Source organism: Sceloporus undulatus, chromosome 2, assembly GCF_019175285.1.
Source record: "Sceloporus undulatus isolate JIND9_A2432 ecotype Alabama chromosome 2, SceUnd_v1.1, whole genome shotgun sequence".
In the NCBI taxonomy this organism is placed as follows: domain Eukaryota; kingdom Metazoa; phylum Chordata; class Lepidosauria; order Squamata; family Phrynosomatidae; genus Sceloporus; species Sceloporus undulatus.
In genome coordinates this window covers 117,705,028-117,717,633 of record NC_056523.1, presented here as the reverse complement: position 1 = coordinate 117,717,633, position 12,606 = coordinate 117,705,028, and positions in this window count along the sequence as shown.

The window sequence follows — 12,606 nt, the reverse complement described above, 5'->3', positions numbered from 1 at the left end:
CAATACAATACAAATCAATTAAAGGTCAAATTATTATTATTATTATCTTATTATTATTATTATTATTATTATTATTATTATTATTATTATTATTATTATTATTATTATTATACAGGAGCAACCCTTGGTGAGATCCTTCTGCATCACTCCCCAAAAGAGTGTAATTAGGAAGAGAAAGAGGCCCTTATCAAGTTATTCCCTGGCTGGAAGATTGACAAAATTGCATCCCTCTTCTTTCATGCCTCCTCTCCCTGCTTTAGCTAGTTCCTTATATGAAGAGCTTGAGAGATTTTATTTTTTAGATATAATATTTGTTCCCAGGTCATTCACCCATTTGAATCATTCACAAAGTTGTATCCAGAATTATCTAGAAGCATGTCTGAAAAGCTTTCCTTTACTTCCACATGAATACCGAATCTGTCAGAATCTGCTTGATTCTGGTTTAGGATTCAGGATTCATCAAATAGTGGTGGTGCATTCCTAGAATGTGGGAATGAACCCTTCTAGCAAAAAGTTAAATATGCAGAGCTGCAGCAGTAGAAGTTCAAATATGCAAAGTTGTAGTAGTAAAAATTCAGATATACAAAGTTGTAGCATAGCTTTCCACTTGATCAAAGCCTTATGTTCCACTGATCCTAGTTTTTGGAGCATAAGAGGGGAAAAATAGGAAGTAACTCTAATAATAAATGAAACAGATCAGTCATTGATTTTATTCTTTTAGATATACATGCATATAAAAAGAGGTCATCAATCAAATTGGCATCGATTTTTAATAGCTCTTCTGAGATATTCACTCTGTTATAAATCAGATGCTTTTAAAAATGCGTAATTGGATGAACCCAAGAGTAAAGGAGAAACCTGTTTTGCATATTACACGTACACAGTGTAAGACTTATGTTGTACATAATGTTAATTGCATTGTGGAGGGGGGGGGAGAATAATATCAGCTTAATAAAAGCAGCTGCAGTTCATAGTATCATTGCATTCAGGCACAAGATTCTGTCCTCAACCAAGATTCCTTCACTTCTACATAGGCAAATCAAAAGAAAGAAAGAAAGAAAGAAAAGGGCATCTTCTTTGGACATTCAGTGAAAGCTACACTCAAAGCAATTGGGAAGACTAAATCACCAGGAACAGGTGACATGACATAGAACTGCTATAAATCAATCAATACAGGCCACATCCACACTGCAGAAATAATTCAGTTTGAGACTGCTTTAATTGCCCTGGCTGAATGCTAGGGAATTCTTGGAACTGTAGTTTTGTGAGTCATTTAGCCTCCTCTGTCAGAGAGCTCTGGTGCCACAACAAACTGCAGTTCCCGGAATTTCATTGCATTGAGCCATGGCAGCTAAAGGGCTTTGACTTCATAGATCATGAAAAGCTAAGCACTTATCTGAAAAATATGGGTGTACCGTTAGCATTTGAATGTCTTGATGCATAACCCGTACACATGATAGAAGGCTACAGTTTAAACAGAATACAGAGAAACAGAATGTTTCCCAATTGGAAAAGGGGTCAGATAAGGCTGCCATCTACCATACTATGTTTTTATTGTGTAGGCACAAAACATCATGCTCAGAGCAGGTTTAGCAGGAAAGAGGAATGTAGATCAGAAGAAAAAATATCAACTATCTAAGCTAGCAGATGACACCATAATGCTAGCAGAAAACAACAACTGCTAGGGAAAGTCAAAGTACAAAGTGCAAAGGCAAGCTTACTATTGAACATTAAGAGGGGAAAAATGACCACAGGGGAGTTACATAAACTCAACCTAGTGGATGAGGAAATTGAAATAGTTCCCGTAACTTGGATCAATAATTGATCAGAACAGAGACTGCAGTCAAGAAACTAGAAGATGACTGGGACTAGGGAGGATATTTAATAAAAAAAAACTAGGTAAGATCCTTAAGTGCAAAGATATAAAACTGAACACTAAAGTAAGGATCATCCAAGCCATAGTATTTCCTATCACCAAATACGGTGCAAAAGCTGGACAGTGAAGAAAGCTGATAGAAAGAAAATAAACTAATTTGATATGTAGTGCTGGACAAAAATGATGAAAATTCTGTGGACATCCAAAAAGACAAATAAATCGGTTCTAGAACAGATCAAGCCTGATCAACCCTGGTAGCCAAGATGATTGAACTGTGGCTGCCATATCAGCTATATCATGAGAAGGTATGATGACTCACTGGAAAAGATAATAATACTAGAAAGGTAGAGATCATTAGAAAGAGAGAAAGACTCAATCAAGGAGGCCATAGCTTTGAGACTGTCAGACTTAAGCAGAGCAGTTGAGGACAGGGGGTCTTGGAGATGTCTCATTTCGTGGCACCACCATGAGTCAAAGCCAACTCGAACAAGAACAAAAAGGTAGGGGAGAGTAGCAAAAGGAATGCCCACTTCCAGCAGGGCTCATGGAAACAGTAGAAGATAAGATATGGTAGCTTTCCATAAAATTGGCTGAAGGAATGATGATGATCAGGCCAACAAGACTGGTGGTGTAGTCACGGATAACTGATATCTTTAAGGTGCAATTCTGGAAGTTTTTTCCCCCTGTGGAAGCAGCTAATGTGTGAAAATGGGAACAGAGTGAAGGCTGAGAATGAAGAAGGTAAGGCTGGGACTTCACATGAAGATGACACATTCTTAGTGAGCTTGTAATTCTAAATACATGTATGAATGTATTTTATATTCTGCTTTCTGTCTAGCAAGGTAGACAGAAAGGTAGCCCACAACAAAGCACAGCTAAACAAGACAAAACAAATCACTGTTATTACAAAAATTAAAATTTTTTAAAAAAAGAATTGTATTTAAAAACACACACATACAATTAAATTTTTATAATGCATTGGGTCCTATGCTGGAAGAAAGGCCAGATATAAAATACATACATACATATATATAAACATGCATACAAGTCCAACTAGCTTTGTAATATATTTGATTTTAATTATGCCTATGTGCGTATGTGCCTGAGTGTGTATAACAAAGGTCTTATGCTTTATTTATTATAATATACAGTGAAGCTTATGTCTGAATTATACTACTTAAAAAAAAGGGGGGGGGAGAAAACCTTCCAGGATATTTCCTGTAGCTTTCCTAAGGGAGAACCCCATCCTCCATGCCCTCTTACTAAAGCAACAAACACATGGGATCATAAGACTTGGGGGTAAAGCAGACTGGCAGCATGGAGCAGCCTCTGCCCACCCAGTACTGGTTACTCCCTGTTTGGTGTAGGACTACGGCGATCAGATGCTGCAATTCTGATGCCGGTTGCCGCAGCAATCTGCAATGGATCACCAGCAAGGAGTGCTTTTTTGCAGTCCTTTGGCAGCTGAGTTTGGGTTGCCTTAGGGAGCTGTGGTGCAACTTCAGCCTGATTGCAGGTATTTGTCATCTGAACGTCACACCCCCAGATTGCACTTTGGGCCCGTCTGTTTTGAGCCCTAGAGACCAAGGGTGCATCAACACTGTAGACATAAGGCAATTTGACACCATTTTAACTGTCATGGCTTCATCCTACAAAATCCTTGGAGTATTCATTTTGTAAATCACTAGTACTCTGGCAGAAAAGGATAAAGGCCATGTAAAACAACAAATCCCAGTATTCCATAGGATGGTGCTACAACCCTTAAAGTGGTCCCAATGTGCATCATTTCTATATTGTAGATGTACTGCAAGTGCCTGCAAATCTCCAGCCATCAAAGTTCCTATCAGAGCATATCTCATCCAGTCACATGCCACCAATATGTCTCACACATCTTCCCTGAACTAATTCACAATCCTGGTACGCTTTCTCATTTGCGTTCTTCATTTGGCATACTGCTACTGAAAGGTCCTTTGGGTCTAGGAAATCAAATAGCTGTGTCTTACAATAGAAAAGTGGAGGATTCATAATCTCTCCCTCTCTCCCACCAAATTAGCAAAACTGTCTATCAAAACGATGGCCTTCATTCCATTTTCATTTTTTACTCCACACTTTGCAAACTACTGTGTGCTTGTTAATTAGCCATCACTGTACCTATGCAGTGGATTCTAAGAGTACAGTGAAAGTTGAAAAGCATTAGGATAATAAGCAAGGCAGTAGGAAGATTACCAAGGATATACAATGTGGCTCATTTTCCTAGATCCTGTTTCTCGTCAGAATTAATCACTTCCATTTTATCTACAGGTTTGCATTAGAACAATGTTTATCATTCCTGGTCTAATTAACACTGTGCTTTCTTTGGTTGGATATGTAGTGTTCTGGTATGGTATCTAGCATTACTACAATTGCATTGCTGTTAAAACATATAGAAAGAAGAACTGCTAATGTGAACAGAGGAAGGGAGAACTTATCATATGAGACAAGGTTAAAGAAGCTCATCCGGTTTAGCCAGGCAAAAAGGAAAGCTGACAGGAGTCATGATTATACTTTAGAAATAGCTCAGGATGTTTCTCAAAGAAATGCAGGAGAACTATAAAAGCCAGGTCTTTTTGAATTGATATAGAACAAACAGGAATAAGCAGTTCTGTGTCAATAAATGCTGTGCAGCATAATTAGAAGTAGGAAGTTGGCAATAAGAGCATTTGTGACACAAAAAAGTGATGACTGCCTCACACTACTTTTTTTCTGACAGAGACCCAGTCACACACGATGATCCTGAGACAGCTGAAGACATGGGAGCCTCTAATGTGTGAAATATGGTGTTCATGAATTCTTTATTTGATGTCTAGCACTTACAGAATTGCAGAACAGTTGTCTAGTGGGGATGTAACAAAAGGACTTTTTTGGCAGCGGCTGCCAGGCTGTGGGCTTCCTCTGGGGGAGAGGGAGGCTAGACTGTTTCTCTCCCTGATAACATATTTGGGGTTGGCCATGCAGAAAAATAAAACTAAATACAAAATCCACAAATGAACAATACATTTATTGACCAACTAAAATGTAAAGAGTACATCATGCAAGCTTTCAAAGCTTCACTGGCTTCCTCAACCGACAAAGGAAGTTACTTTTCTGTTGTGAATGGAACTGAAATATCATTACCTGTCTCTTATTCTCCCACATGGCTAAGAAGAAGAGTGGCCTCTGCCTGCATTGAGATCCCACTATACCATCTAAACTGCCAATGGAAATAAGATCTGAGACAAAATATAGGCATGTGACTCTAGCATTTCCATTTCCTTCTCCTGTATGATTTTTTTTATGGATGAAGCCAAGAAAGGTTTATTGAAGAATAAGTTTAGTATCATAGGAAGTGCATTGCCAGATCTTAATTTTACAAATCCCCCCAACCTTCATACTTTCCCACACGGTACCAAGCAGTCCAAAGCAAATGAATGACCTGGAGTCCCAGCAAACAGCCTCCTGCACCTGCTTAACCCCGAAACATCAGACCCATTTCAAAGCACCTAAGCAAACTTTTAAATCTGTGGCTGGCTTCTCTGTCCCCTGCTCTCATACCTTCCAACATTTCACAGATGAAAATTGGGACACAAGGGACCAACCAACCGAGTGTGATCAAGATGGTAAAGGTATTTCAGGAAGGATACACAAGCTAGGAGAGACTGCAGGTGTTTGCTTTTGTCTGAACCTGCTTGGAAGGCCAGGATCTCATCCCCTTGCTCTCCTTTTTTAAAATTTTATTCATAAAATTTATTCATAAAATTTAAAAGATATACAAACATCGAAAAACATAAATGACAAAAATAACATACAAACAAATTCACAACATATAACAAATATAGTTACAAAAATCAGAAGATTCTTCTAAGGTACATTTTATCATTTTCTATCCATGTACTTCCTATCTTCGTTATTTCATCTTTATTACTATTTTTTTTCTGTATCCCTAGGTTCTTATTTTACCGATAATCATAAATTCTGTATAATAGTATTAGTTTTACAGTGATAATAACACATATAGATTTATATATCCTTAAATAAACTATAAATAAAATATTACAAAAAGATAAACTTCTCTGTATAATTTTTAACATCTTTGCCTGATGAAGCAGCCAGTGAAACTTCAAAGGTCTGCATGATGTATGTTTTGCATTTGGTTGGCCAATCTCCTGTATAAAACAAAGGTAAGTTTTGAGACCAAAATTATGGATTTTGATATGGCCTGTGGATAAGTCAAGGGTAAAACTTTGAGGCATGTAACAAAGGATCCAATGGATGAAGCAAAGGAAAACAATGCCAAATGACTGACAAAATTCCAGGAGGCTGTTTCTACTCATACTAAAGGCTGGATTGATGAGAGAGTAGTGGGATCAGGACAGACTACACTCTTGCCTTTCACCAGGTAATGGTTCCTTTTTATATATAAACGTTAAAAATACAGTATTTAATCCATGGAAAAGTTGACTCAGCTTTTGGGGACCAATTTTTGACTAAAATTTCTAGACTTATACATGACTATGTACAGTATCTCTCTTTTGTGGAATTTGGATTTTTTCCCCTCCTTGATGCCTTTCCACCAACAGCCCAAGCCCTTTGTATTCAGCTAGCCCTTTATCAACTGACCTCATTGCTGCTGAAGGGGCTTTAACAGAGTAGGTCTTTTTCTGCTTTCGGTCACTGTGGATGTTTTTTAATTTGTGGGGTTTTATTTTTTTAGAATGTGCTTGTTCCAGGTTGCATTTTAATTGTATTTGTTTTGATTCATTGTAAGCTACCTTGGAACCCATTCATAGGAACAGGTCATGATATAAATCACATAGATGTTTATCTTACATTATTTTGTTTTCCAGTATTTAAAAGAAGAAAAAAAGCAAGATCCTGGAAACAATCTGGGAACACTGGTGGAAAGTGTTGCTACAGAAAATATGATACAGAATTACTTTGAACACTGCTCGCATATTTTACATGTTTCTGATCAGATAGTGAATGGCCATAGTGAACAGCAAGATACTGCACCATCTTCATAGAAAGCAGCATGACATCTCTAGCCATGGGCATGGCTTTGGTTGCTTAAGTTATAGCTATAACCCCTTGACTAAATACTTGTCATTCAAAGTATCTGTCAGATTTTGTAATTTGTCAGTCCTGTTTCACATGGTGGCACTCTGCTGGGTTCTGTTCTGAATATCATATCTCTCCTTTATTCAAATTAGGTATATTTCATGAGGTTGGTGTGTTTTCATTTGGTGATCTTTCTTATATGCAATCAAACTAGTTGTCATTTGGCATTGATAAAATGATTATACTTTAGAAGATGTTGATAGTAGCAGGTGGCATTGTCATTGTAGCTTAGAAAGATAAATGGAATATTCAGATGAGATTGTTCATTTTTCTCTTGCAGTTATTTATTTATGACTATTAATATATGGTTATTAATTTATGTGGCTATGCTTCTAGTAGAAAGTTAATTCAATTGCCTGAAGTGATTACCTACATGTACTCCATTAAAAAAAACCTGCAGATACTTCCTTTGATGATGTTTCTTTTTCTTGATATTTTGGAGCGTTTGGCATTTTTGCTTAAAACACATAATAATGGGGCTGAATATTTTTACTCGTGCTAAAATATATGCTACCTCCAATTTGAAAATCTCTAAAGGGCCAGCAAACCTTTAAAAAAAGGATTTTCATAAAACTATGGATGATTTAAATGATTTTTAGGTAACATAATTTCTTCTACACATTTTTCTTGTAATGCCTGTGTCAATTATGTGTATATGAGTGGTGTGTAATATATTAAGCTGATTGCTTTCCATTTTTTCTAACTCTCAAGATAGCTAGTATTTTATCAATCTGCTATCATGCTTATATAACCAACCGTGTTGTGTACATGGACATGCACAGACATCTGACCACACATTGGTTTCACTGTGAACTTTTATGGAGAAAAAGAAGAAATCCTAAAATAAATAGAACTGAAAAGCAATCACACTCTTATTACAAAGGATGCTCAGCTCTTTTAAACTGTTATTACAGTTTTATATACACTGCTTACTGCAGTGGTGACTAGCTCTCCAGGAATGTCACCACTGTAGTAAGTAGCAGATAAACTACAGTACATGTGATGAACCCCGATTAATATGTTCAGTTGGGGAAGAGGGAACTGAAAAACAGTATGCTAGAGCTCTTGCCCTAAAGATTTACTTAAGTGCTTATATTGAGAGCATGGAAGAATATAATTACTTATACAGGGGTACCCCGGGTTACGAATTTAATTCGTTCCGCCGCCGCTTTCGTAACCCGAAAGGCTTTCGCAAGCCGAAAACCCATAGGCGCTAATGGGGAAAAGCCGCAATTTGGTGCGAAAAAGCGCCGAAAAGCACCAAAATTTCTTTCGTAACCCGAAATAACCTTCGTAACCCGGAACAGTTTTTTTCAATTGATTTTTTTCGTAACCCGGAAATTTCGTAAGGCGGCGCATTCGTATCCCGGGGTACCACTGTATGTATATTGACACAAAATGCCTTAGTTAACATAACAGGTGCATTCATGGGCATTAATTCCTGAGGCTATCCTATATGCAGAAATATATCATGCTGTACACTGCCATGGTATCACTGGCCACAGCATATGCTAGTATTCCAAAGCAAAATAATGCACTAGCAGTAAGTAAGTTGTAGAGTTAGTGTGGTGGACAGATGCAATGGGGTTTTCTCTTGTACATCCACTAGTTCAATGCGATGCAATGCATATACAGTGGGCCCTTCTTTTATGTGGGGGATCAGTTACGGACCCCCCCCCCCGAGTAAAAGAAAAAGTGCGTAAGCTCGAGCCCCATTAGAAGTAATGGGGTGCATGCTTGCTGTGTAGTGTTGTGCGGCGCTGTGCACACACCATAGCCACACACCCCATTATTTTTTCCAGAGGGTGCGAGCCTTTTTTTTGGTGCAGCTTCCAGCATATGCTGAAAGCCGCATATGAAGCATCCACGTACAACGCGGGCACACTGTATATGTTGTCTTGCATTACAGATAAATGCTGTAATAGCTCTGCTAGACTTGCATTAGATCTAGGCCAGAGTCATTAAATAAAAGTGCATTTTTAATTAAAGGTGATTTTGAAAATTCAGTCTTTTCTCCTGCTTGGTCATCTCACAGAGCAGCATGTTTGCTACTCCATGTAAAATCAGACAAACAATGCATTATGCACTGTGAACAAATGAGGAAAAACTATAATAATGGGTATTATATAGTATTGCCAATAAGAAAATATTTCTTTTCTGAGGCTTTAGCTGCCTCCTTGTTCTGGAAAATTCAGAATTGATCTTTGTTAAGGAGAAAGCATGTTGATAATTTACCATAATTATCTTAAAAGAAAGGGTCATTGGACCAAATGAATATGAATCCTCATTTGGCTTTAAAGATGTATAATCAAATAGAAAGAGAATTATTCATTATGAAATGTTTATCTGGCAATGTAGCCTGGGGAAAATTGTTAAAAATGTCTGAAGAATCTACAAGATGCTAATAATTTCTATCATAACATGATAAAGGAGCTTATTGCATGAACTTTAAAACCAGCTCAAGCCTTCCAGGCTGCAGCCGGGACACAGGATGGAGGCTGGTATTACTGCATGTTAAATCACTGCCTAATAGCCAGCTGCCATCAGCCCTGGTCCCAGATGTGCTCTGCCAGCACTTTTTAGAAGCCAGAAAGCTTTAGACTTCAAAAAAGTGCTGATGGAGCACAGCTGGGATAATCCCTGCCTCCATCCCATGTAGCCCGGCAGGCTTAAGCCGGTTTTAAAGTTCGTGTGATAAGCTGTATAGTAAAACACTTAAGGCTGCCAGTTCAGGCTCATCCCAGGCCATGAGATTTCTGGACCCAAACCTGAGGCCTAGGAATCCTCCTACTGCTGCCATTATGCATCAACTGCTACCTACAGTTGCTCACATTTTGTCACTGAACTGTGAAGCACGGCAGGGGGGAAGGTATAGTGTCCTGTCTGGAAATTAAGAAAGAAATCAGGAGCTGTTTCTAGATCAAGGTGAAATGAAAAGATTGTTTCTTCTCATCTACTTAGAGAGAAATGATAATGAACATTTAATGTAGCCTACTTGCTTCTAACCAGATGATGGATGCGGAGGGAATTCGAGGATTAACCCCAGGTATCACTACAAGGAAGGAAGCGAGGGAGGGAGGGAGGGAGGGGCTAATTAAGTAAATGCATAGCACGAGTTTTTGCAAGTTGCAGCAACAGTTCAGTTAAGCCCCACAAATTGTTGCAAGAAGCTGATGCAGAAGCTGAGCTGAAGATTTGCACACATCCCTTGACTATTTCCTGAGAATGTACACCCTCTTCTTCTGCCTAGAAATGACTCATGAAAACCAGTGACTCTGTACCAAGCTCTGAGGTCTGGAAACCCTAGAAATACTCTTCAGAGGAGCACGGGTCCCTGGTTAAAGAAAAGAGAAGAGGAAAGGAATGCAAATCTGATAGTAATTATCGTGCAAATGATAGAATTTTTATGGGTTAGTAATTATTAAATGATGTAAAGCACATTGACTTGCACAGTGAACAAATGGAAATGGATTTACCTCCCATCCCTGTTCCAATCTACATATATTTGCAAGAAGTATACAAGACCATCCATAAAAGTGTATGGACACAATACGTTCCGCATAAACATAAATTAAACTAAAGACATGGTGGCCATAAAAACGGAAAGGAACCATTCTGAATCTCTGGGCTTATCTAATTTTTAATTATTATTTTTATTTATAGGTGGCCTTTTCCTAAATTGGACCCAAGATGGCTCACAAAAGGTATGATATGTTCTGAAGGCTAATTTAGTTCAGTACATAGACAGCTGAAATGCCACACATATATTATCTAGGGGATGCAAAATCTGGATATTGGGACAATTGTACATTGTTGGCCACCTAATAATAATAATAATTTTTATTTGTATACCGCTTTTCCATAGATCAAAGTGGTTTACAGACCATATAAAAACCATTAAAAACCATTAAAATATATTGTATGTCCCCTAGAACAACATGTAATATACACCATAATTTTAAGATACTTCCCTGCCAGGTAAAATATGGAAATATGGTAACTGGAAACCTATTCCTCTGTATAGATTGGCCTTGTTCTGGATCTGCTGGTCCATCTGCCTTATTTTTATTTTTATTTTTTTTTTACAAATGATGTGTTAAAGCTTGTAAAAACACAAAACCAAACTGAAGGGTTCTACCAAAGAAAATATTTATGTATGTAAAATATATCCGAATAAAATGTAAATTTTTATTCGGATATCATTTTATTCACATTACATTTTATTCGGATATATTTTACATACATAAATATTTTCTTTGGTAGAACCCTTCAGTTTGGTTTTGTGTTCTTACATCTTGGGTTTTTTGTCATTTGGGACTTTTGTTGGTTTGTGTTAAAGCTTGTGCCTTGACAAAATAGATTTTGAAATCAGAACTTAGGTGGAAATTAGACGGGTGCTGAATGGATGGAACATTAATGGTAGTACTGGAATATATTTCTTCAAAGGCAATCAAAGAATAGGACATTATTTTAAATAAATACTTTCCATTAGTTTATCAGGAATGTGTGCCAGATTTTCTGAAGCTTTTCTGATGCATATCCTTCAATAGTGTAAATGTATCACCTTCGAGAGGGGGAGCATGAAAATGTGGCTATAATTTGCACCTCTAAAAATGTAATTTTGCACCAAGGTAATGTGAAATTGGTAGTGTATAAGTTTGTTCGTTTGTTTCTATCCTATCCAACATCTTATGCTAAATACCCACATTTCAGAATTTTCTTCCAAGTGTTTACATAATTTGCTCTTCTTCTTCTTCCTCTTCTTCTTCTTCTTCTTCTTCTTCTTCTTCTTCTTCTTCTTCTTTTACACCTTAAGAGTTTGAAAGAATATGGAGCATGAATGGTTGGCCTTAATAAAGAAGGTTATAAACTGAGGAAGGGTATAGATTTGGTGGCACAACAGGTTTGGAGATGTGAAATAGTAACAAAGGTGATGGAGGAAACATGGCAGAATGGCTAACTGAACCACTGGAGTTCTGCTTGGTTCCTTTCTGAACTTGCTAGGCTATTAGAGGAATGCATACTTTGCAAATAAGGAGGATATAGGTTATAAAGAAGTGAACTCTTTGATTACAGCAATTATATATAGCAGACTCTTTGGTTATAAGAACTGTTACAGTCCAAGGTTTAGGTAGCAATGAGAAAGTAGACTCAATGAAGCAATAAGTTATTTTGAGGTCCCACATGAAGCTTATGACATCAATCTCAACAACTTTTCAGTGTTTCCTGTGAATTTTTGAACACAGTTGTCAATACTGAAAATTTAAGCATCCTTAAAAAAAAACTATCCCAAGACAATATCCCCCTCAAAACCCAACTGCCCCTGGCAAAGGATGGGATAGACACCAATATTATGAAGTCTATGACCGCAATAAAGACTGTTCTATTCTATTCTTCCATAAAACAACTTTCAGACAGTGTAAAGTTTCTGTCTCTCAACCTATTTTTTCCTAATTAGTGTCAGAAGCAAAGGTTTTATCATAACTGGACCAGCTGACCTTTGAAGTCTTTTCCAATTCTACAGTTCTGTAATTCTTTGACAGTACAAAGAGAATGAATTGTGCAGTTGTTATTGATAGTGTGTGATATAACTTTGA